Here is a 6,336-nt window from a genome sequence, read left to right as displayed (position 1 = left end):
TTATGTGATATAATTCATATTAAATGTTTAAAATAGGGAAATCCAGAGAGACAGAAAGCAGAATAGTAGTTGCTTAAGACTAGGGAGGGGATGATAGCTAAATGGTACAGGTTTACTTTTTGAAGTGATGAAAACATTCTAAAATTCATTGTACTGATGATAACATATATCTGTGAATATACTAAAAGCCATTGAATTATACACGCTAATGACTAAATTGTATGTTGTATATTTATATATCAATAAAGTTTCTCTTTTGACTTCCACTTGACAAATTAAGAGCCAGACTTACAGGTGTCACCCATAAGAGTTCTTCTAGTTCATAGAGAAGACAACTTTTGTTTGCCATTAAAAAAAAAAAATCAGGAAGATTGGATTTAGAACTAGGAAGAAGCAAAATATGATAAGTAGGAAATGCCACTGCTCATAGCAGGAGGATGGCAATAAGATAAAGTCAGAAGGAGGCAGGTATATTAATCAGATGTAGATCGTATTTACATCTTCCTAGGCTTCAGTGGGAGAGGAATTCACATCCTAGTAATGTGAGAAGATGTAAGCAGATGCTATCAGTACCCCACGAAAGTGGTCACTCACCTAGAGTTTGCCTGTAGCTTCAGTGGACAATTTCCATAAAGATTGTTGTATTCTAACCCAAGTACTTATAACTCTTCACCTGGATATTTTTTTCCTGCTACAGGAATGTCCTTGTCCTAGTAGGGCAAGTAAAATTGCATAAAAGTTACTCCTAGAAGCAACCCTCAATCAATGAGTGATGGGAATCGGTGGATAAAGATCCCACCTTGTCCATCCCTCAGGGTAATAATTCTAAGCTTTGCTTTACAGTCTCTGAAGATCCTCACTGAGATTGAACTCTAATTTCCCATAAAGGTAATCCCCTGATAAACATTTGCTTTACTCTCTGTCTCACTTTCTCACTCCTTGGAATTGCATCCTATAGTACTTTACCCAAATCTTTATTCCAGACTCTGCAATAAGCAGGGTGGGGGGGCACTGAACTCAGGGAGTGATTGCCCCCATTTCCGGGTGGGGTCCCTAGGAGGAAACTAGGAAGTTATACAGAGGACTTCACACTGATTTGGATCAATCCAACATAACCACCAAGGAGTAGATAGGTCTGATCAGAAAGAACATCTAGTTCTCTTCCTCAAGGCTTCCTCGATTTTTGTTGCAGGGGGTCCTAAGTGGAGAATCTGTGACATTGCCAGTTAGTGCCCTACCGAGAGAGGCTGAGAGCAGCAGGCCATTGATCCAGGGGCAAGGTGGGGACATGGAATAAACCTAGGGGCTTTAGTTAGCAAAACCCGGGGGAGAATGGAATTGGCAAGTGGAGGATATTGCTCCTCTCAAGGAGTGTTATCCAAGCCTCTACTGCAGATTTAATTGCCATATGATGTCAGTAGAAAAGCCTACAGGTTCAATGGCCATAGGATGCTAGGAGGGCTCCGAGTGACCAGACCTACAAGGGTTATCTTGCCAAAGAACAGCAGAAAGCAGCTCACAGACTAAAATCAGCGTGAAACCAGATACCCTTCTCCCATGCCACATTTCCTTCCATGAATAAACTGTAACACCATCTTCGCAGTGGAAACAATATGGGATACAGGCTCTCTGAGAAACAGCATTTTTATCCAGGAATTACTGAGATCCAACTAAAAGCACTGTTTATGTCTTTAAGCCAACAAAGTTGGGACACCTGGTAAGGGTTAGAAATTATATTTCTTCCTGGCTACCAGCAGGTGGCGATCAAGATAAGAGTAATTACAAAAAAAAATAATATTTTGGGGCTTATCTCAGATTCTAGTGTGAATTAAATTGTGAATTAAACTATACACAAATGAGATGACTGTTTTGTAAAATCTCCCTTCTCCACATCAATTTCAGTGAATGATTGTGTTGTATCCCATTAGGTTAACTTATTTAATCATTTCTTCCTAATTACTTTTAGGTTATTTACAGTATTTGTTACAGATAATGCCATAATAAAATTGAATGTACTTGAGTTATCAACATTCTACACATATGTGGTACATATACACCATGGAATATTACTCAGCCATTAAAAAGAATTCATTTGAACCAGTCCTAATGAGATGGATGAAGCTGGAGCCCCTTATACAGAGTGAAGTAAGCCAGAAAGATAAAGAACATTACAGCATACTGACACATGTATATGGAATTTAGAAAGGTGATAACGATAACCCTATATGCAGAACAGAAAAAGAGACACAGAAATACAGAACAGACTTTTGAACTTTGTGGGAGAATGTGAGGGTGGGATATTTCAAAAGAACAGCATGTATACTATCTATGGTGAAACAGATCACCAGCCCAGGTGGGATGCACGAGACAAGTGCTCCGGCCTGGTGCACTGGGAAGACCCAGAGGAATCGGGTGGAGAGGGAGGTGGGAGCAGGGATCGGGATTGGGAATACATGTAAATCCATGGCTGATTCATATCAATGTATGACAAAACCCACTGGAAAAAAAAAATAATAAAAAAAATAAATAAATAAAAAAAAAAAATATATTTTTCAATATATAGTTCACAAATTTGAATCTATGTAACATCAATATCTAGAGTGAAATTGCTGGTCAGACAGTGTAGTTTGCTATTTTTAACTTTATTGTGGAAAATGTCAATATATGAAAGTAAAAGAATAGATCTTAAAAACACATATGTCCCCACTACCGAATTTCAACAAATGGGAGCATCTGCAAATCTTGTTTTATTTATATCTCTTTCCATTTAACCTCTGCTCTCCAATCTATTTCCAGAGATATAATCACATCATTTCAACTACAAATATTTAGAATACATTTCTAAAATAGGTGTACTCTCAACATTATAGCAATAACACCATTATCATACCTAAAAATTGAAAATGATTCCATCATCCATTTTGAGATGAAATCATTGTTCAAATATATGCTTGCCTCATACTCTGCTGCTGCTACTGTTGCTATTCCCTAAAAGTAATCATTGTTCTGACTTTTACTATCATAGGTTAGTTTTTCCCTCTTTTAAACTTTATGTACATAAAAAACATATAGACATGAAAAAGTACTCCTTTTATTGACCTTTTATTTTCTGTGAAATTTATCCATGAGTAGTCCATTTTTCATTACTATTAGTATTGTTTAATTAATATAATACAACTTTATTATATCATAGCTGCATTTTTAGACTATGTCTAGTTTAATGCATTATTAATAAAGCTGCTGCAAACATCCTTTACATGTCTTATGGTGGACCTAAGTATTTAAAAATTGCTCCATCATAAGGTAAACTAATTAGATTTTGTAGCTCATACCAACAATTTTCAGTTATAGTAAAAATTTCAGTCTCATTAGCAATGTATGAGAATTCCAGATGCTCTTCTCCTTTTCAACACTTGGTATTATCAGTCTTTTCATATTCTAGTGAGAATGTACTGGTCTAATCAGCATTTGTAATAAACGATGCTGTTTACATTTTTGTGTTTTTATTGGCAACTTGGATAACCCCTTTCGTGAAACATTTGGTTAGTCTTTTGCCCAACTGTAAAACTGAGCTGTAAGTAATATTTACTTTGCAGGACTTCTTTGTACATTCTGAATATGTCTTTATTTTGGAAATATCTTCTCTTATCTATGGCATGTATTTTTACACTCAGTGTACTTTTGTTGAATAGAATTTCCTAATTTTAAAGAAGTTAAATTTATCTGCATCATATATTTATTGGTTCCTGTTTTGCCTATCTCAAGTCATGAAGATATTCTCCTGATTTTGTATTTTCTTATTAATCTTTTTCTAGGTGTTTGTCAATTTTGCTATTTTTTTCAAAGAATCAACTTTAGCCTTTGTTAATTTTCTCTATTGTATGCTTGCTTTCTATTCCACTGATTTCCAATAATATTTTTATTATTTGCTCTTTTCTCTGTTTCTTGGGCTTATTTTGCTAATTTTCTGTCTATATATTTGAATCAGCAGCTTAACCAATTTTTGTAATTTATTCTAAAATATATATAGTATTAAGATCTCTATATATTACTCCTAAAACAGTGATTTAACTGTTTCTCACAAATTTTGAAATGTCAACATTCATTTTCATTTTAAAATGTTATCTAATACCCACTGAGATTTCTTCTTTGATCCATATGGCATAAACAACTATATTGCTTCATTCTAAACATTTGGGAGATTTTTGAATTATCTTTCCATTGAGTTTGTAGCTTAATCCACTATAGTCAGAGAACATATTCTAAATTATTTCAGTCCTTTGGAATTGTGTATGGCTTATGGTCTGGGATATGTTCCATTTTGACTGATGTGCACTTGTAAACAAGGTGTATTTTGCCATTGTTGGATGTGTTATAATTTTTCTGTCAGTTGTCATGTTGATTGAATGCATCATTTAAATTTTCTATATCTTTACTGCATTTTTCTTGCCTAGTCTATCAGTTATTAAGAACATGGTAACATTTCCAAATACAGTTGTGGATTTACTATTCTTTTAAATTTTTCAACATTTTAAAATATGTTTTCCTCAATGTTATTAGATAATACATATTTAGAAGTTACATCTCCAGGTGGAGCTAGTCATAAAAAATCCGCCAGCCAATGCAGGAGACTGGACGTAAGAGACACGAGTTTGGTCCTGGGTTGGGAAGATCCCCTTGAGGAGAAAATGGCAGCCCACTCCAGCATTCTTGCCTGAAAAATTCCATGGACAGAGGGGCCTAGGTGGCTACAGTCCACGGGGTCACAAAGAGTCGGACATGACTGAGGGTCTGAGCATGTGTGCTTTTTAAATTACCATTATTCATTATCAGTTCAGTCACTCAGTCATGTCCGACTCTTTGTGACCCCATGGACTGCAGCACCCCAGGCTTTCCTGTCCATCACCAACTCCTGGAGCTTATTCAAACTCATGTCCATCGAGTCGGTGATGGCATCCAACCATCTCATCCTCTGGCGTCCCCTTCTCCTCCCACCTTCAATCCTTCCCAGCATCAGGGTCTTATGAGTCAGTTCTTCACATCAGGTGGCCTGTTGCACTAATTGTCTGGGAGCGAGTGATGAGAATGAAGACAGAACATGAAATCTGGTGCCACGGGTTGGGGGGCCTGCCGCCTCTATGGGACTCAGGTGCAGAGTCCACTCTGAGTCCAGCTTTAATCCCTAACTGCAGACTACAAGGTTTTCTCAGATCTTATCTTTCTCAAGACACATGCTGTGTTAATCATGTAATCCTAAATGTCATGGACTACACTGACATAGTCCAGATCTCCTTGTGATTATCCCAGGCCGTTTCCTTCTGGGCTAGTCTCCAGAGCAATTAGCAAGTGCGTAGGCAGCATGGACTCGTGTTCCAAAGTCCATGGTTTCATGATCCCAGTCATACTTCCTTCTGGGTCTGGTCTTGGGGTTTGTAACAAGGCAATTATTTTTAAGAAAAACATGAAAGATAATCATTAACATAGTTTCTTAATATATGCTGTTTTTCCAGGTGCTATTTCTATGAAATTTCTCAAGGCTATGAAAGTACATTATTAGGAATTCCCACTACAGTGGCCAAAGTATTGGAGTTTCAGTTTCAACATCAGTCCTTCCAGTGAACACCCAGGACTGATCTCCTTTAGGATGGACTGGTTGGATCTCCTTGCAGTCCAAGGGACTCTCAAGAGTCTTATGCAACACTACAGTTCAAATGCATTAATTTTTTGGTGTTTAGCTTTCTTTATAGTCCAACTCTCACATCCATACATGACTACTAGAAAAACCATAGCTTTGACTAGATGGACCTTTGTTGGCAAAGTAATGTCTTTGGTGTTTACCATGCTGTCTAGGTTGGTCATCGCTTTTCTTCCAAGGAGCAAGCATCTTTTAATTTCATGGCTGCAGTCACCATCTGTAGTGATTTTGGAGTGATTTTTCATTATAAAATATCTCAATTTCTAGTATTACATCTTGCTTCCCTATCTTGTCTAATATATGCATAGATCTGTTTTGTTTAGTGTTTCCTTGGTGTATTTTTGGTCCATTCTGTTACTTTCAACCTGTGTTCTTATATGTAGTTTCAAAAGGAAGCTCTGGAATTTTATCAGGGGTACTTATTCTTGGAAGGACCTAAAGATAACTTTTTCCTAAGCCCTGAGTCTGTTGAATGCTCAGTTGAACTTTTCTTTTCAGCTATTATTTTTGCTTTTGAAATCTATTTCCTTAAGATCAAATAATCACCATAAGCACAAGTTTAACTCCTGCCCATTTTTTTCTTTCCTCTCTTAGACACTGGTTCTGTAAGGCCACAAGTCCCCCTTTGCCTTGAAATTTCC

This window comes from Dama dama, chromosome 2 (assembly GCF_033118175.1).
Source record: "Dama dama isolate Ldn47 chromosome 2, ASM3311817v1, whole genome shotgun sequence".
Classification (NCBI taxonomy): Eukaryota; Metazoa; Chordata; class Mammalia; order Artiodactyla; family Cervidae; genus Dama; species Dama dama.
This window is presented reverse-complemented; position numbering follows the sequence as displayed.